This window comes from Pelodiscus sinensis, chromosome 2, assembly GCF_049634645.1.
Source record: "Pelodiscus sinensis isolate JC-2024 chromosome 2, ASM4963464v1, whole genome shotgun sequence".
Lineage (NCBI taxonomy): Eukaryota > Metazoa > Chordata > Testudines > Trionychidae > Pelodiscus > Pelodiscus sinensis.
Window position 1 is genome coordinate 37,140,073 of NC_134712.1, and position 21,136 is coordinate 37,161,208.

Genomic DNA, 21,136 nt, shown 5'->3' on the forward strand with positions numbered 1-21,136 from the left:
TTAAACACTTGTTCGGGCTTGTATCCACCTTCAGTGATAATATTCTTAAATGTCTCATTCGCGTAAGTTTCAGCAGCGGTAGTGTCAGCGGAAGCAGCCTCGCCATGCAGGGAAACGCTTTTCAGGCCGATGCGTTTCTGAAACTTCGCGAACCATCCTTTGCTGGCGGAAAAACGTTGTTTCTGAGGCTGGGAATCAGTGGATGTCCCTGCTTGAGGTTCATCTAGTACATCATCTTCGTCTTCTTCAGCATGGTCGCCATCGTCGTCTTGAGGTTCCTTTGCCGCAAAATTCTCATACAAACTCAAAGCCTTGGTTCGGATGGTGTTCGTATCCAAGGCTATGTTCTTCTTCCGGCAGTCGGCAATCCAGATTGCTAAAGCACCTTCCATACGGACGATCGTTTTATTACGAGCAGTAACAACTCGCTTCGCTGACCTGCTAAAGGTGATGGCAGCCGTCTTTCTAATGTTCGCCTCGTCCTTCTTAATGTAGCGAACGGTGAATTCGTTCACTCCAAAATGGCGGGCTGCGGCCGCGTAACTTCTGCCTTCTTTCAACATATCGAGAAGTGTCACCTTCTCAGCAATCATCATCATTTTTCGGTGGCGTTTAGGCTCACTACCAGCCTTAGCAGAAGCAGAACGCTTGGGAGCCATTGCAGGGGTTAAACAGAAAGTTCAACAAAAAGTTCAACTTCAAACAGTCACGCACAGCACAGGTTAAAGTTACACAGTAACGTAGCAGCATCTACCCGGCGAGAGAGCGGCAAACAAAGTGGCCGCGAGAAGATGCTACTGGTCGGAGACAAGCAACAAACAATATTATTGGATGCAGTACTACGTATACATACAAAAGATTCATGGAAAAGATGCACATCCATTACATTTGTAGTAGTAGCCATCAGCAGCCTTACACCATTCAAATATGACAAAGTCAGACTGCATCTGATTTGTGTTTCATGTTCGATTTAATTTTACTACGTATACTGAATTATCGTATGATCACATTCTCTTTTCGTGTTTTATTTCTTTCTGTACTGAATTATATGTCATATGTAATGCAATGAACCATCAGTAAGAGCAGATATTACTAATTATTAATGGAATTAACAAAATATTTGGGGTCTTCATATATCGCGGCTATTTTCGAAATTTCCGGAAAATCCGCGATATATTTCTTTTATAATATATACATACGTAATGAAAAAAGTCCGCGAAGTCGTGAATCCGCGATGGTCGAACCGCGAAGTAGCGAGGGCTCACTGTACATCAGTACCTTATCACAGCCAGTCAAACTGCAAAGTCAAATTGGTAATTACAATTGCTAAGACTGTTAAAGACATCTACAAATAGCAATGAAAATGTATAGCAAGCCATTCTAATCTGGAGAAAGCCTATATAAGACCTTAATAGTAACCTAGTTCAACAACAAGATGTCAGGATGCACACATACATTGGCACAACCCACCCAGGGCTCAGGTGGGCTCAGGTACTGGCCCAGTATTACTACAATTAGTAGCACAATGAGGAAGAATAAGAGACAAAATGAATAGAGACATGCAAAAGCCAAAACCTACTATGACCAATAAGCTAAAGAACTACAAACATCGGGCTCAAATTATTATCTCAGTACAAATTATGCATGTGAAAGCAAGATGCTTGTGTTACAGCAGTGGATAGCCATATACACTTGAACTTTTTTGAAACACTGGGAAACAAGGGCATGCCAGATTAAAGATTATGCCGGGTCAGGGTGGGTAATGCAGGACCTGAGTGTGAGGGGGTGAGGATTTATCTGTAACCCCACTCCCGGGGGCACATGTGGCTCTCTACTCCCTGTTGCTCCTAGACACCACACCACTGCCGCTATGAGAGTGGTGGGTAAAAGCCACAAGAGAAGCAAATTTGTGCACTGACATTCCCTCAGCAGAGGGAGAGAGGAATCAGCAGCACACAGAGCTGCTGCCTCCTCTGTACTACAGGTGTTCCCAGATAGGGACATCTGGGGTACGGACATTTAAGTGTATTTCACTGATACCATAAATGCATTCACCCACTACAAGCACAAGACATAAATATGGACATGGAGAACTGTGAAATATGCACTCTGCTCAGACTTGATCAGCGGGACATGGAAGGAACACAGCTAGATGAGTGACTGACGGATACTGAAACAAATTCTCAAAACACTAACCAACCAGAACCATGTGCAAAGCAGCCTCCTGTCATTACAAGAAATGCCTGCACTTGCTTCAACATAAAACTGCCTGCAAGGCATACACAAGATTTTGTACAATACTTGGTGCTGTATAAATAGTGGGGCACTGCTCACTACAAGCATGTGATTTATAAAGTACTCTAGCATGTTGTGCATTAACCGATCCAGGTAGACATTGCCAGTGTGCACTAAAAGTTCCCTAATGCACTTTAATGTAGTACTGAATACTACTTTTAATGCACTGCACACCAGCAGTGTCTGCGTAGACTCACTAATGTGCAACATGTCACTGCACTATAGAAGCCACACCTCCAAAGTATACATTGATGCACCATGCAGACTAATCCAATGGCATGAAAGTGCTCTTCCAAACCTTAGGAAAATATATCTGCCAATCAAGTTAAGAGTTAGCTAATTTATTAAATAGAGTATGTGTTAGGTTATACATACTGTAAGTGTCAGGTTATGAGCGGCCAGACCTTGTTGTCAGAGACAGAGTCCACAGTCATGAGACTGATCTTGGTGTGGACATACACTTGGTAGGAAGTTACAAAAGCCTTTATCATTGCATTTATGGCCACCAGAAAGAAATAAAATATTGCTGAATTTTATATCACCTTAAGTGTCCTGCCAAGATGAACTCACAGCATAGTTGAAGAGCTGCCAACCTCACAAGTCCTGAGGCAGATGTAATCTTTCATTTTAAGTGTCTAATGAGACATGAGAAGTATTTCTTCCACTCTGCTTTATGTTGATAAGGGCTCAACTGGAGTACTGTGTCCAGTTCTAGGTGCCACATTTCAGGAAATATGTGGACAAATTGGAGAAGGTCCAGAGAAGAGCAACAAAAATGATTAAAGGTCTAGAAAACATGACTTTTGAAGGAAGACAAAAAAATGGGTTTGTTTACTCTGGAGAAGAGAAGACTGAGAAGAGATATGACAGCATCTTTCAAGTTTATAAAAAGTTGCTACAAGGAGGAGGGGAAAAAATTATTCTCAATCTCTGAGGACAGGACAAAAAGCAATGGGCTTAACTTCCAGCAAGGGATGTTTACATTGGACATTAGAAAAATTTCCTGTCAAGGTAGTTAAGCACTAGAACAAATTGCCTAAGGTTGTGCAAGCTCCATTATTAGAGATTTTTAAAAAATAGATTAGAGAAGCACCTGTCAGAGATTGTCTAGATACCATTTAGTCCTGCTAAGAGTGCAGGAGACTGGACTAGATGACTTCACAAGCTCTCTTCCAGTCCTACAATTCTATGATTGCTTCATGAAACCCTGGAACTGTTGTCAATTCCTGTCAAACCACTGGGGCAATGATATTGCAGTACAGTATTCACAGTGTTGAGCTGCCTCACTCGCTCCTGCAGACTTTAGTTGTCCAAAATCAGGTGTGAAATTGGGACTGCAATGCACAATTATCTACTTGGAGGCAAAGGGCCCAGCTAGGTGAGTCTGATGCTTTTAGCAGCTACAGAGACTCTGCTGAGTCTATCTTTTTCATACAGGATAGGCCCTCAGGGTTACTGTGATCCAAACACAACTTAAATGCCCAGGTTCTGAGCAGCCAAACCTAGTAGCCAGAACCAGAGTCTGCAGTCGTGAGACAGAAGTCAAATGTAGTCAGGCAATACCAAACAGTTGAAAGCAGGAGATAAACTGGGGAGCAGAACCATGAATCAGGAACCAGAATCACACTCAGACAGAATGCCAAAAAATCAAGCCAAGAAGGAAGAGCAGGAACAGGTAGAACCCACTAGTTCCAACAACTTCCTGTCTCTACTACTGGCTTAAGTGAGACTCTGTACCCAATCAACTGCTCTGGAACTTTACCAATAGGACTTCGGGAAACAGAGCCTCAATCTGGGGCTAAGATTCTTGGGATCCAAGTAAGCAATAGTTAGCAGGCTGCTAGGTGGAGAGTTGGTATGTGGCTGCTCCCATTTGAACCTTACAAAGGTGGATTTAAAACCTATGCATGGTGACACATACACGGAGATAATTTATGGGGCTGTTATAAAATTTTAAGTATGTAAGCAGGTTCTATGATATTAATGTTTAACCTTGTTATCAAATAAATGTGACAAAAGGAATGTTATGATAAACAGCTTCCCAATAAGGGGCATTGCAGTATATTTATATAGATAGCAATTTCTAGGGTCATGTAGAAGTTCTTGGACAGTATCTCTGGAGGAAGGAAAAAGCATGAATGTTGCACTGTCTTAGTTCTACTTCTTTTTGCTCACACATAGAACGATCTTTGTGGATTGGTGTCATGGGGCCAATAGTCCTTCAGGAAAATTAAGGCCTAATTGGCCTATTATGACCCTGTGTACTACACCTGGGAGCAATCAGGCACTCCAGGAAGTGCCCCTTTAGCTAATTAGTAATGGAGCAGTTGAGCTAGAAAGAGAGTGCTAGAACAGTTAAAGGGAAAGTTTCTTAGAATACAGGGGAAAAGAAAAGGAGCTCTCACTAGAGAAGCCCTGCAGCTGCTACCCACAGGAGATAAAGTAAGTGTCTGTGGGGTCAAGCCCTGAATGAGGGGGTCAGAGTGGACAGTGAGAGCTCTAAGAAAGCTGTCAGAGTACCTGGGGAAGGGAAACATGTTGGAGCTCTTCTTGGTAAGCTCTGTAAAGAGAGCAGGTGTAAGCCTCCAGGAAGTAAGGAGGAGGGATGTCTGGTAGAAGAAATCCATGGGGAGAAAAAACAGACTTTTGCCATAAAAGTTCAGGAATAGGCTTTGTAACTGGGAGTAGGGTGACCTCAGAGGTAGGCAGTATAGGGAATTATTACTTTAAATTTGTTAAGACTTTTGTGTAGGTCTCTGTTACTCCAGAAAGGGTTTGCATTTATGTGACTGCCAGAGGGTTGAACCATGGAAGACTGAGTGACACACAGCAAACAGGAGGCACTGGGGATGCACCCTTACGTAAGGTGGCACTCCCATGGGGAGTACATTATTGTATAGTGTGACTTATTGTTCACACTTTTCTATGTATTTAAACACCTTTGGACAAACTATTACATATTGAACATCTGTTCTTGTTTCTTGTCAGGCTCATTCTGGTGCTGTCCGCTCATCATCAGCTCAGTAAGATTTAGAGCTAAGCTCAAACGATATCACCATTACCAGTGGGTGGTTATAAGTTATTTGAAGTGCAAAGCAACAATGTGCAACATTTAGGACAGGAAATGTATAACAATGCTAATATCCAACTGAAATTGTGGAGGAAAATTAAATAAGCAGACTGTTACTATCCAACTAGAAACAAGCTAAGCTGCTATAGATGGCACCCCATAACTCTCAGGTGAAGTGCCATGGGATCTTTGTCAGTGGGTGGTAATATTAGTCTTACATCTCATTTCATCTCAAAATACTAAAATTCCTTTGGACACTTTTGTTTAAAAGCAAACACCTATGTTAAGTAGTGGCTTTACTGAATCAAAATACCAAAAAAAACCCCAACCCAAAGTCCTAAAACAAATTAAAAATATACAAAAGCACTAATTCACAATATGGTTATACAAGATGAACTATAGGATCACAAATCTCCTATATGAAAATTTCCACATTCAGTTGTTTTCCATACTATGATTGAAATCCTGGCTCCACGGAAGTGGCAAAACTCTTACCAACTTCAGTGTGGCCAGGATTTCACACTGCTTCTCTAAAAACAACATGCCTTGGGTTTTAATTTTCTTATTTAAAAAGGAAAACAAAAGATATGTATTTGCATTTGAAACTTTCTGTTCCAAGTTTCATCCCAAACTGAACAGTTAAGCACTAATATGAATCCTTCAAAACAGAAATTGAAAATGTAAAGGTGACTACACCTTAAAAAAAGTCTTGCTAGCTTGTTGCTCCATAAAGGGGCCATACAAAAAGGATTTTTCATAAAAAATAATGTAAATAAAGACTAGAATCCAAATTAAAGAAATAAGCAATAGAAAACCTTCTAGATACAGACTGTAGTATGAAAAAGTAACAGCATATATAGTCACAATTGCATTTAAATTTTGTATTTATTTTCTCAACTCAAACCTATAATATTGTTATGTTAGGTAAAAATCCTAAGAATAACCTATTTTTAAAATTACCAGAAATTCAAAAGTAGATTGAATATAAATATTTGATGTGGCTGAAACAGTCTCTCACAATTCAATTTAAACCTAAATAAGAGCCCATAACTTCTTAAATACTATGCAGCCACATGTTTTCTGAAATGCTGTTCTTTCTAAAAGTATGTCAGAGTTCACAGTCTGCATTTAATCAATGCCTAATAATATACAGTTTGCAATAATCAATGAACTATCCATACATTGTTTGATAGCACGCTATAGCTGTATCATATTGAAACTTCTGCTTCAATGCCATTTGAATGTTAGCAATTATAATATTAATGTATTCATATTAATATTATGCAAGAAAAATGTCTGTGGTACTTTTACAGTTCAAATGGGAAAACAGCTGGTGTTCCCTGACCCAGAATTAAAATTAACCAGGCTCCAATCTGCAAAATAAAACAATACTAAACAAATTATGAGATTCTCTTGAATGCATTAACATAGCTCATCAATCATTCAATACAATGACACCAAAAGAAAAAGTATTTATGCTGCAGAAAGTTGTAGGAATTATCCTTGGCTACATAATTATTATGAAATATGGGTGTGATTTGAAACCCTAGTATGTAATACAAAGCAAGATTTTGGGTGTTCACAACCCACCCTCAGACTGCTTTCAAAAGGCTACTATAAATAATAATCCACAGATCCCCAAATCCTTAATTGGAGGGGAGAAAAAAAGTTAGAACACTTTACCGCTTGGTCCAATAAGTATGATCATGACTGAGAATTGTGCTTTAAATCCAGTGTTATTGCTAGGCCAGATTCAAAGGAAGTCAAATACTCTACTAAGAAAACAGTGGAAGAAGTCCTGAAGAAATAAGTGCTGCATATAAAATGTATGCATGTCACACTCCATTTGTCTTTCATATTTAAGAATAAAGCAGCCTGTCCCGCAGCAGTTATTATATGCCATACTTTTTATTTTAAAAAATGCAAGAAATTTGGCATGAAGAACAAAAAAATCGACTGATGAAAAGCATTTATGTCATGGTTTAAATTAAGACCTTTGTAATGCAAGAATTACATCAGCGGTGGGCTTAGCTTAATGAAAATAAGACACTGTTTTTAAAAACTGTGAATGATCAAATCCTGCCTGTTCACTGAACAAGAGAGGAGAAGGAAGGGAACGAGTGTGCAATTTAAGCTGGAACTGGAGGGACTCCCACTTTACTTTTGTGAAGTATTCAAGTTTTTTAGATGTTTCTATGGCAGTGCAGCTAACTATAGGCAGATATGGATTTTAAAATATATTGGATACTAAGATGTGTCTCCAATATTTATATTATTTGCTTTTCAATGTTCAGTTTGATATTGTGGAATTTTTCTCTTTTTGGTTTAAGTTCTGATTAAGTCTTTCAGAAGATATACAATGTGCCTCTTTACGATCTTTCTAAAATGCTTATTAATATGTTTTGTATATGATTTGATGCCTTTCATAAAAAATTACATTAAAAATGAGAAGCAGCAATTAAGATGAATAGTCTGGAGATAGTGATGGGTCAGCTTTGGTTAATCATTTAATATATGTTTGGAAAAAGGGCAAATAAATTAGATTCATATTTTCTCTTCTTTGATTCATCTTTTCTATCAACTTTTGTCTTTTTTGTATGAATCTATATCTTTATTGGCCTTGTGCATGTTTTATGACCACATAACCAGCAGTTCTTTAGAATGTTTGAAAACAAATGTATATTACCAGACTGTAATAGAATTTGTTTTTAAAGAGTATAAATACATGGTTAAAATGCTATAAGGAATATTTGTTTTGTTAAGAAGTTAAATTCTGAATTGTTTAAATTGTTGTTGCATTTTTGTGATACAGAAAGATCTAAAGTCTACTTATATATTCCTTTCTTTGCTGTTATTGTAGGTAAATGTAGTTGTAGTTTTTTCTGTACAAAACATTTAAAATAATGAACTATATAAATGGCAGAAGACTCCAAAATTTGATTGTAATTACATTAGCTTGTATCTGTATACTTTTACATTCTTTTGAACTAATTAGATCATCTGTTGTTATTGTAAGAAATGGTCACCAATGTGCTATAGAAAATTGGTATGGTATTTTGCGATTGTTAGTGTTTTAGCACAGGATGGTTTCCTACAATTGTATTTCAGAAAGGATGATAATATATATTCAGACTGTCTAATGCCAATACTTTGAGGATACTATATATATTCAGAAGTGACCTTTAATAGTTAAGGGGGGGGGGGGGGAATGGATTTTAAATACTTTGTATTAATTATGGAGGAAAAAATGCTTAATACGAGATGTATAACTGAGTCTAGCACTGTAAATTTACCAATAAGACAATGAATTTTACAATAATGGCCCTTCCTTGTGACAAATGAATGAACTGAAATGATCAAAACAAGTCAGTGAGAAAAGAATGACTAATAGATCTCTATCTTCTAATAAAAATTTTTTCCCCAATGTACACTTATCAGAAAGTAATTATTCATTCCTACCAATCCCAGGGCTTCAGACACCTGTGGTTTTATTTTAAACAAATGTATTGAATGCCTTGCTTTTATTTTAACCTAAAAACTTCTATGGCCTGCTTTGGCCCTAAGGATAAAAGAATGAAGGGAATGGGAAGTAGAGGATATAGTATCAGCAGTGGGTCTGATTCTGCAGCCAGTGCATGTCAGTAGTTATAAGCAACTGCAGAACTGGGCCCCGTGTTGAAAATGAGGAAAAAATTGGGGTTGCATCTTTTTTCCTTGTATGTCATAAAAATGCCTAACATTTTTTCCCCATAGAAATATCAAGGTCAAATGTTATATTCTCTGTTCTGGCAGAAGTACCCCGGGAAAGGACTTGGATATGTAAATTAGGAGCTTGCTCATCTTTTGAATGAAGGGGACTGTATGGAATCTTTAACAAAAAAAGTTTTTCCCACATGCTTTCAGGCATTTTATTTAAATATACATTTGACAAAAAGAAACAAACTATTTTAAACAGTCTGAACAAAACTACTCACATCCCTCAGGTTACTCACATGTATAGGTGTTTGCAAGATGGGGTCCATATTCAATCTCACAGCCTCAGAAGCAGTGCCTTGAGGCAATATTAAGAGGAAGAACTTATTTAAACACCACAGCTTTTCACGGAATATTAAGATTGTTACGTGACAACTGTAAGTAGACTGTTTGCTATTAATCCATCTTTGTTACAGATAACAGAAATTCTGAGCATGTTCTAAATAAAAATAAATTAAGAAGAACTAACTTGACTCTGGATCTGTTCATTTTTGCCCCCAAGAAAAAATAATTTAATTTGCCCCTTGACACACAAATAGTTCATTCTAATTAGTTATGCTATCATTTAAATAATCCCATAGCTCACTTGGAAGAGCAAATTCATCCATTTCAAATGCATATCTTTCACACTGTAACTTACTTCTATTTCATGAAGAGAGTTGAGGAAGTCCTCAACTTACAAATGGGTTGTGTTCCAAAAGTTTGTTTGTAAGTTGATTGTTTGGAACTAAGAACACATTTTCCCATAGAAACAATGTTATAAATCATGGTTAAGTACCCAGGCTAGCCCACAAAAGTTTATTTAATCCATAATGTAGCTAATGTACTATATATTTGCAATTAAAAACAGGAGAAACAATACTATTGCACTACTAATAATTAAACAAATAAAAAATGATAAAATTGACTAAAATAGAGGGTTTTTTTTTATTTAACCCTGAATGCTGCTGCCTGAGGAAAGGCAGGATTAATTAGAGGAGGATGAGGAGGTAGGCAGAGATTCTGAAGGAGACTTCTGGGCATTCCCCAACTGATAGCTCCCCGCAGGCTCTGTGTCAACTCCTACGACCAGCCCCCTCCTCCAGACTACCCCGCCACAGGCTCAGCACCAGCTACTCTCCCAAAGGCTGCACCCAGGCCCCACTCACTACAAGGCAGCTAGCGGCACGAGCGTGGAGCAGAGAACTCCAGAGGAACAGGTGATAGCTGTGCAGTCGGCAGCTGGAGAGAAGCAGCAGTTTCCCCTTCCAAGTGCCAACTTCTCACAAGCTGCGTGACCACCCCCTGCTCCTCAGTCTTCCAGTCTTCAGCACTTACTGTTTCCTGGTGAATGGGAGCTGGGCACAGCCTGGGGGAAAGGGATGACTGGGGGTGGTCTGAGGACTGCTGAACCTGTCATTCATGCCGCTTTCCACAACCTGCAGCTCTTGCCTGCTCCCTTGAGACTAAAGGTGAGCTTTTGTTTGTATGTGCAGATGTTTGTAAGTCAGATGTCTATAAGTCAGGGAGTTCCTGTATTAGATAAATGGGCTTTCAGTCTTACAAAATTGAATTAGACCAAAATATTCATACTGATTGCCTACAGACTGGGATCCTAAATCCATATTTAGGAACCTCAGTGAAAGTGCTCTGATACTCCTCTCCAGCTCTTACTCTCCATTTATCACTGCATTGGCCCACTGAAGTAAATGGCAAAACTGCCATTGCTGTAGTTACCACAAATGTTATGCAATTGTAAATGTTAGGATGTAGGTATTCAGGCCTCCTATAAAGGCCTGTACTTTAAGAGTTTAGGAATTTTTACTATTTTGTTAATTGCAAGGGTATAGAAGAGAGTCAAAATCACAGTTGATCTATATGTGATGGTCTGAGGCCTTGTTCTTGGGCTAAGGCTTTTGGCTAAGCAGCAGGGGCATTCATAAGCTTGGAAAAGTGTGGACCATAGTTTGAATATGTTTGAGAATGCATGGATTCAAAAATAACAACCTTCTGTTTCATCTAGAAATATAAAAATAGGTACTTCAAGTTTATGTGGTTTGGGGTGACAACTACATATCAAATGTTAAAAAATACCTGAATTAACATCTACAGGGCCTGATACAGTCAAGTAACCTTATTTGTAAGAGAAAATCCATAAAGGGCTTCTCTACAGATTTTTGTCTCCTATTTGGAAACTGGTGTTCTTACTTAGTAGACTCTATTTGAAAATTAGTTATTCAAATAAATATTCCCTTTCAAAATATACTATTCTTGCATTAGTACTAAAACATATTGTAAACTCAAATGACCACTACTAGAAGGGACTTACTACTGGTGAGTGCTTGTATCACTTAGATGTTCTTACTTTCAAAATGCTGTACAGACATTTACTAATTAATTCTCTCAGCCATTTCTGTGAAGAAACTAAATATTGTTTTCCTAATTTTATATATGGAGAAATTAAGACGCTGACAAGTTAAGTAAATTGTTAAAAGCCACAGAATAGTTAAGAATAGAATAACTGTGTTTTGGGGTAAAAGGGTTAGTTTTAAAAAGTAGCTTCACTGATTTAAAATTTGAACAGAGGAAAGAGAACCCATATAAAGAACAAATTTAAAATTCCACCTTAATTTCACTCAATGTGAATAAATATCTGCTGAAATGGAAAGACCTGCACAGTGATCAAAGCAAAGTTTAAACAAAGAGCATCTGGAAAAAAAAGTTTAAAGGATATTTTATAATAATAATACACTGACATTTGGGTAACTGCATTTGATCAAAGCTGATGTACAGAGCTCAGATTTGACATTAAGTGAATCATCTTTTGTTAGGTATTTCTTTTTTATTCAAATGGGTAAAATTGTAAGTCTGAATGGAGCGATATGCTGAGGTTTTACTTATCTGCAGTTGGGGCAGACAAATGAAGCCCACTTAATTTTTACATAATGGCCCCCAGCTACCTTGTCTTTAATACAAGATGCAACATATTGAAACTACAGGTCATAACATGTCTTAATCCTTCCTAAACAAAACTGAATCAAGGTGAAGCATTGCTGTGTTGGCAGTAGTAGCCTTTGTGATTTCATCCATATTACTAGCTATCTCATACCACTAGCATAGTGGTTTTCAACATATTTTCATTTGTGGACCCCCAAACTTTTTTGAATGGGGACTGCAGATCACAGATTGTCAACTTACTACTGCAGTGATTTTCAATGGGACAAAAATTAGCTGCCCCAGTTATTCAGGATCTTTGAATCATTCCTTTAACCTATAGATAAGAGACTGAGTCTGTTTAGTGGAAAAAATAATATTTGCAGACCCTGTCTTTGGATTTCCAATAATAGCTATCATGAACTCAGACCACCTTTTCAGCACAGTTCTTTCAGGAATTATGCTGCTATTGACTGTTCCCGACAGGTGCACACCACCTTTCACCCTTTCTATGGTGTAGAGGAGAAACAAGTGATGTTAATTTCCTAGTGTTTTTTCAACAGGAAATTTGTGAGATTGCAGTGCAAGAACCTCAGAGAGTAAAGATCCAACCCCTCAATGCCCCTCATCCAGCAAATGCCTAACAATATATTATTGGTTATCTATTGTCCTTCTAGATTTTAAGTTTCACATCATTTCATGTCAATTAAAAATCCATTGAATATCTTAATTATTGTTATTATAAGGCCAGGTCTACACAGTGGGGGGGGGGGGGGGGTGGAAGGTCGGCTTAAAGTACGGAACTCCAGCTATGTAAATAACATCGCTAGAGTCAACATACCTTAAGCCAAGGTTGGCACCATCTCCACAATGAGAGGTCAATGGGAGAAATGCTCCTTTACTCCTCGCAACAGCAAGGAGTACTTGTGCTGATGAGGGGGCACCCTCAGAGTTCAATTTAGCAGGACTTTACTAGACCCACTTAATCAAATCCCATAAGATCAATTGCCAAAGTGTCAATCCTCCAGTAAGTGGAGACATGGTCTAAACTTGAAAACATATTGAAAAACAACCAGAGTAGGTTTAAAAAAAAAAAGTCAAATGTTTGAAAACATATTTATAAATAAAAATGTCAAATAAAATCTTCAGGAGACAGATTTTTTTTTCCTAGGTCTGCTAATGACCTGTTGTGTGACATTTAACACCCTTTGTCTTCCCTATTTAGATAAAAAATTCTTCAAGACAGACTACCACTTACTTTTTGTAAGTATAATAGCAATGCTGCCCTGACCTGAACTCAGTCATATTGATACTACAATTAATAATAATAATAATAAACCATCCATGCACATAAATTCAGGAATACAGCAGGGGCAATTATGGGAGCTTGATTCTCTCTTCCCATATTTCCCCAAATCTGAGGGAATATCCCACAGTACCATGCAAAAATTGCTCACAGAACAGCACGTCTAGGATCAGATTACATAACAGGGACTTAAAGCTTGTTTGAAAAATGGAAGTAAGCTTTCTAGTCTTTTTCATTCTGCTCGTTTTGAAATTGTTTCACTTATTGCAATATATGCATATTTTTCTTAAATGACTTTCAATTTTTTTCATTTTTCTGTTTTTCTGTAGTTAGGCTTTTGTTTTGCTTTTGTTTTACTACCCACCACCCTTTTCTCCTCTTTCCTTCCCTTTTTACTCATGGTCCTTGAAAAAAGGAGAAAAGAAAACAAATTATAAAAAGGACATTTTCCAATTTCATCAACAAAAAAGAAACAATTTTTTTTTTAAACATTGGTGAAACTTTCTTATTTTAAAAAAGGTCTATTTCACCCAAAAACTGTTTAATTCTGTTACTTATGCTAAGTCCATACAAGCCTTAGTTGTTCTGTGCATCATTCTATCATGGAAGTGGGCATCATTGTGTACTATCAAAACTGAACATCTTTCTAAAAGATATGCCATAATTTACCCAGATGTTATTGGCTAGATGTAGTAATTACTGGGTGAGGTTCTGTGGCCTGTTATGCAGGAGGTCAGACTGGATGAGCTAATTTGTGTTCAGTCTGTAAAACTATTAAATCCACAGTGTGTATGCCTCAGTGCACGTAACATTTGAAATTACATCATATATCTTCAATCTCATGGCCGAAAAAGGTATACGTTGGAGGCATGGGTGTGAGAAGAGGGACTTCAAACTATATAGATTCACTGGCCAAAATCTCATCAATCCCCAATAATGTCTGGATTGATTTTCTTTGAAATAGTTCACAAATTATCTTTTGAGTTAAAATCAAGCAGGAGAACATTCATTCAAAAAGACTGGGGTGGGAAACAGAAATGTGTCAGCGTTGATGTTGATTGAGAGCTATCAGGATATTATAATGAGCTCAGAAATTTCCTACAGGCGTACATTGAGACTGCTCTTTGGAGATTTCCATGATTTTTACACACACACATACGTTACAGGTACTTGGGAGTTTAATACAGCTTATGTTCCTATAATTAAAAAAATAAACCTCAGATTTAAAGAAGATACTCCTCAGATTGCTAGTTTCTACTGTGGATACTTTAGGTATTTCAGTTAAATTAAAATTGTGTTCCAATGATTGTCAGAGCAAAGGGCTGAAAGTCTGAAATCTTCACATTTGTAACCTCAGTTGAATCACAACTTTATAGTGTGACTTAGGTAACAAGTTAATTTTCCTGAAGTGGTTCTGTAGGGTGTGCATTTCATTAGGTTGTTAACATTAAAATCTCCTTTTGGAGGGATAAGGGTTAGGTGCAGGCTTGACTCATCAGAGTCGTAACTAGCTAATTTAGTGCCTGAGGCAAGACTGTCCTCGGCGCGGGTGGGGGCGCTGACATAGTGCGAGGCAGGAGTGAAGACAGCATAGTAGCTGTCTTTTCTGCGTCCCCCCCCCCCCCCCCCCCCCCCCCAGTTATGCACTGGAGGCAAGTACCTCACTCGCCTCACCCTTGTTACGGCCCTGTGACTCATGCACAAAATACATTGTGCTGGTGTAAGTACTGGGAACCTTACTGCTGCTAATCTGACTTCTCCAGATTCTGGTCTAACTGGGAAGGGGTGGGTCCCCTCTGCCATCATCAATTCAAATGAGAGTGGGACCACAACATGAAAGTGAAGCCACAATAATGGATGGAGTGCCTTGAGTTGTGGCCTGCCTAGAACCTCAGATTGGCCTAATTCCACACTGTAAATCTACAAAAGCGGTGAGGAGTCCTGTGGCACCTTGTAGACTAACTGAAGTGTAGGAGCATAAGCTTTCGTGGGCAAAGACCCACTTCATCAGATGCATGTAGTGGAAATTTCCAGAGGCAGGTATAAATATGCAGGCCAGAATCAGGCTGGAGATGACGAGGTGGATCCAATCAAGGAGGATGAGGCCCACTTCTAGTAGCTGATCTGGAGGTGTGAATTCTAAGAGGAGAAGCTGCTTTTGTAGTTAGCGAGCCATTCACAGTCTTTGTTTAATCGTGAATCTATTTACTTTTTCTAATTAAACAATTCATATAAAAAAATAAAATGGTTACAATAAATGAGTTTAGAAAATGCCCAATGTTTGTAATCCTTTCACTAACATTTTAGTCTGTGCTCTCATTGTACATGTACAGTGTTATTCCGGGAATATAGGCTGCTTAACACATAGACAAACTTGCATTAACATGATAGACAGGAACAGTTACATTCTATCATATCAGTGATCCATAAATAATGGGCCACTGGGAGATTTAGAAACTGTACCTTTTAATCCATGCCAAAGAGCTACATCAAGGTGCGCTGACGTGAAGCGCAGCTGACACACCTTGAAACATCCTTAAAACACCTCAGGCAGTGAGTTAGACCCTCCTCTAAAATGGTAATGATGTCAAAGGATGTCAGCTGACAGTTTCAGTGCTGGTGCCTAGTAAACAATGCTGGTAACAAAATTATTTTCCTACCTTTCATCTGGGTAAAAACACCAATTTCCTTTCTCTGTACCAAATTAACATATCTCCAAAACTGTTTAAAATGTACGAGATCTCTCACAAATAGTAAGAAGGAAGCCACAATTCTACTTAAGTATGGGGTACCGTTGAAGCATTGTAAGAGTCTCACAACAGTCTGTAATGTTAGGCAGAAGGCAATATGACAAAGCCCATGGATGGGTTTAGTTAGTATCTACACACACAAGGCTAAATACTGGGTCTAGTGTACAGCAAAGGTAAACAGGGTGTGCTCTGGGGAAATCCACAGGATTTAACTAAGGGTATGTCTATACTGCATTCCTCTTTCAAGAGAGGAATGCAAATGCAGCTGAGTGAAATTGCAAATAAACCTAATTTTATAAAGAGTAAGGGTAATTTCAAAAGAAGGGTTTTTTCTCAAAATAACTGCATCTGGATAGCGTTTTTTATTTCGTTATAGCGTATTTTGAAATAGTGCCCGGACGTGATTATGCAAATGAAGCATGGGAAATTCAAATCTGTGCTTCATTTGCAATTTCGTTTGTCTGCATTTGCATTCCTCTCTCCAAAGAGGAATGCAATGTAGACATACTCAGAGTGAAATCCACTTTCTGCCCAATTCCTCAAACCACAGAGAACCAATGAAATCATGGCTCTTATAAGAATCTCAAGCTGCTGCAGCTTCTTCCTTTCCATACAGGGAACAGTAGTGATGATTGACCAGAAAATATCTGTAAATCCTCTAAGCCCTTCCTTGTCCTTCCAAGATTGCTCCCAAAGTCCTGGGGTGACTTCTGATAGGGAGAGAATATTTCCTTTGCAGAACAATGGGACTATATCAGTTCTGCTGCAAGTCAAGCTTTTCAAACCCCAGACTGAGTTTTTAAATCAGCTACAGATAAATGGTGTAACACAATTTGGCCGGTGGATGGGACAAAACTGAAAAGCCATGCTCTAGCTAAGATAGAATCTCCCCTGGCTGCAACTAGGTTTACCAGTGTTCTCACTAGCATGATTTTTAAGTTCATTTATTCAGCTGCATAGGAGGGGTCCCAAAGAAGAGGGAGAAGCCTACATTTTGAACTTTCACATGGCTGTGGATTTAAGTCAGAAGCTTAACATTTTAACTATTTTTATGTTTCATGTTTAATAAAGCTTCTCAAAAATATGTTTCCATATAAGCAGTTACATCGGGATTTATAATTAAATACTAAAGAGCATGATTTATATAGAAGTACTTTTATTTTAACATATATTACAGAACATTTTAAAAAATCCACCTGCCCCTGCCAACCAACTTTGATTAATGGCTGCACTATTTTATCATGATCTGGATCATGATACATGAACATCCTATGCTATATTAAAATGAAAAAGATTCTGTACGAACTTCAGTTATTGTAACAGTAAAAGATATAGGGGGAGGAACAAGAACCGAAAACAAGAATGATGTCAATAGGCAAACTATAGAAATCCAAATCTTGATATATCCCCATAAACAAGTATAAGTTACACATAAAATATTAATAACATAACAGATATATTAGCACAATCTTAATCTGCAAAATTTAGCAAAATGACTGCTAACAGAGACTCACCATCAGCAACTGCTCTCTTTAACATGGGATGTTTTACTTATTTTGTTTTGCTTTAACCCCAATAGCTTGGCTTCTCTACATTAGTACTAGACTGGACAAGGAAGATACATTGACAGGAAAAGAGAAATACTAGACAGGGTAAGATAAAATCTAGGTTAGTGGCAAGAAAGAACTTGATAATAACAAGAGTCAGTAGGCTAGAGAATAGAGCAGGACTGGGCAAGATGTGGCTCAGGGGCCAGATCCGGCCCGTGGACTGCATCTGGCTGCTTTTTATTTTGCTCTTGCCACCTAATTTCCAGATGGTGGCTCAGGCAACAAGATCCCATTTAAATGGATCACAGCTCCTGGTTGTGGTGTTACCCTGGCAGGGGCCAGAGCCACGCACCTTTTATATAGCTGCAGCAACCCCAAGCAGCTGCCAGGCATTGTGGTAGCAGCAGCTCTGTAAAGCCCTTTGCTGTGTTTTTACTCCCAAGACTCTGGCCCCAGACAACTCTAGGGGGAGGCTAGTCCCCAGCTGAACCCCTTCTTCCCCCAGCCCCATCCCTTTCTGGGAGTGAAGCTGGCCCATGACCACATACCAAAATTCATTAAGTGGCACTCCTGAGAAAATGATTGCCCACCCCTAAAATAGAGTGATACAGACAATATAAGAGACAAGGGTGATGATAGAAAAAGTAGAGGGCTGCTAGAAAAAAGGATAATGAAGAGGGGATAGAGGTTAGGAAACAGTCGGAGGCTGTCTACACTAGAAATGCTACAGAGGCACAGCTGTAATGCTGCAGCTGCACCACTGTAGTACAGACATGTACTGCCCTGATAGAAGGTGGGGGGTTTGTTGGTTTGTTTTCTGTAGTAAATCCATCTCTCCATGAGGTGGTAGCTAGGTCAGTAGAATAATTTTTCCATTGACTTAGCACTGTCTACACCAGAGCTTAGATGGGCTTACTTACATCTCTCAGGGGTGTAGTAAATTTAAGTGTAGTGTTTACAGTGAGTTGGCAGTTTGGGGCAAGGAAGTTTCAGACACAAGCAAAGGGAGAGTTACAGAAAGGCAAGAGAAGCCGAAGGAAAAGAACAGGGAAAAGGTCTGGGGGGAAAAGAAGCTCAAAATGGATAACACGTAAATGCTGGTCTATATTAGAAAATGCCCTGAGAGAAGTAGTTAACACCTCACCTTATTAGTTCCCTAAATAGAAGAACTAGAGGACACCAAATGAAATTAATGGGGAGCAGGTTTAAAACTAATAAGCGAAAGTTTTTCACACAGCATGTAGTCAACCTGTGGAACTCCTTGCTAGAGGAGGTTGTGAAGGCTAGGACTATAATAGAGTTTAAAGAGAAGCTAGATAATTTCATGGAGGTTAGGTCCATAAAAGGCTACTAGCCAGGGGATAAAATGGTGTCCTTGGCCTCTGTCTGTCAGAGGCTGGAGAGGGATGGCAGGAGACAAATCGCTTGATCATTGTCTTCGGTCCACCCTCTCTGGGGCACCTGGTGCTGACCACTGTCGGTAGACAGGATACTGGGCTAGATGGACCTTTGGTCTGACCCAGTATGGCCATTCTTATGTTCTCACTGACCTGAAGTCAGCTTAACTCAGACACTCTTGCCATGGTAAATAAAATGCCAACACTACTACTGATTCCATTCCATATATAAGAAAGGAGAAGGGAAGGGCCACAATTCTGCACAATTTACTGAGTGATATTTCATTTTGATGCCTCCAAATGGGGGGGTGTTTGAGAAATGCTACCACTCATTATTTATCCCCAGGCTACGTCTACACTGGCATGATTTTCTGGAAATGCTTTTAACAGAAAAGTTTTCCGTTAAAAGCATTTTTGGAAAAGCGCGTCTAGATTGGCAGGACGCTTTTCCAGAAAAGCACTTTTTCCGTAAAAGCGTCCGTGGCCAATCTAGATGCGCTTTTCCACAAAAAAGCCCCGATCGTCATTTTCGCGATCGGGGCTTTTTTGCGGAAAACACTACTGTGCTGTCTACACTGGCCCTTTTCTGGAACAGTTTTCCGGAAAAAGACTTTTGCCCGAATGGGAGCAGCATAGTTTTTCCGGAAAAGCACTGATGATTTTACATTAGATCGTCAGTGCTTTTCCGGAAATTCAAGTGGCCAGTCTAGACAGCCATCAAGTTTTTCCGGAAAAGCGGCTGATTTTTCCGGAATAACTTGCTAATGTAGACACAGCCCCAGTGCAAAAGGAGCCATTCACCAGAAGCCTAGACAAGCTCATGGATATATTCAAAGCCCAAAGAGGGACTCAGAGTCCCGCAGAGCTCAGTGATCACACACAAACATATTTTGAAAAGGATAAATTTTGTGTGTGGAGTTCACCATTCATCCACTCCTTTATCCCCTACCCCCAATTCAACCCCTGAGCAGGACACAGCTTGCTTTCCACAAGCTAATGTGTCACTTTAAATAAGAGGTTTTTTCAGATATTCAGCTCAAGCTTTTTCTTCCTTTCATACTATTACACCTAGTAACCATCTAAAATACAGAGAGATGCACAGAAAAGGGGAATAGGAATGGAGGAGACATACTGCACAAGTAAAAAAAGAAATAATGGAGATATAGATTAAATGAAATAAAAACAGGGAGAAACAGGATTTGGGAAACGTCAGTGGGTAACCAGAGCAAGCAGACATAATTGTCAGCAGCAAGACTCTTGAGGAACAAAAAAACAAAAATCAGTGTGTGTGTGTGTGTGAAAATGTATTCATGTGTGAAAGGTTATTCACTATTGTTATATTTATTTTTTACATAATGACAAATGCGTGTGGCATCTTACAGAGATAATAAAAAGCATAGCCTCTGCTCAAAAGAGAGCTGTACAGATAGCAGTATGGTAAACTTAAAACCAGACACTGAGCCATTAACTGTTCTTTGCTACAGTTCCAGCATATTTGTTATTACAGAAGCAGCTTCCATGTGCCCAGAAAAGCCACTCTTGTCAGAAGTCCACAAGCAGGCCTGCTGACAGAAGGGGGGGGCAAAAGGGGCAGTTTTCCCATAACTTCACAATTCAAAAGGGCCCAGGGCTCCCAGCCCCTTTAAATCAAAGCTGGAGTGCCATAGAGTATGCTCTGGACCTTACTAAGGGCTGGCTCTAGGCAGCACTAAGGGCAGGCGGGGGGGAACAGCACACTCCGGGCAGTGCTGCAGGCCAGCTGTCCCCAGCCCCACCCCTTCTTCCTGAGGCCCACCCCTTCTGGGAGTACAGAGCTGCCAGCCCCCCATCTTGCCCAGGGGCCTGGCAATTCTTTCAGCTCTGCCTGGCTACAGGAAATAGCAGTATAGTGCAGTAGCTTAGTTAAACGAACTCAGAGAGAGATTTTAAAATATCTGCTGGCTATTTAAGATTATGGCTACTGGTTAAAAAAAAATCCAGGGAACAAGTAACTGTAAAAAAATCCCTGCCATTGCCTGGGTTCTTCATTTCAGTCAAAAATGTGTAGTGTTTTTTTTTAAGAACTGAGATATAGTGTGACCACATGTCTCTGTTAAGAGTGG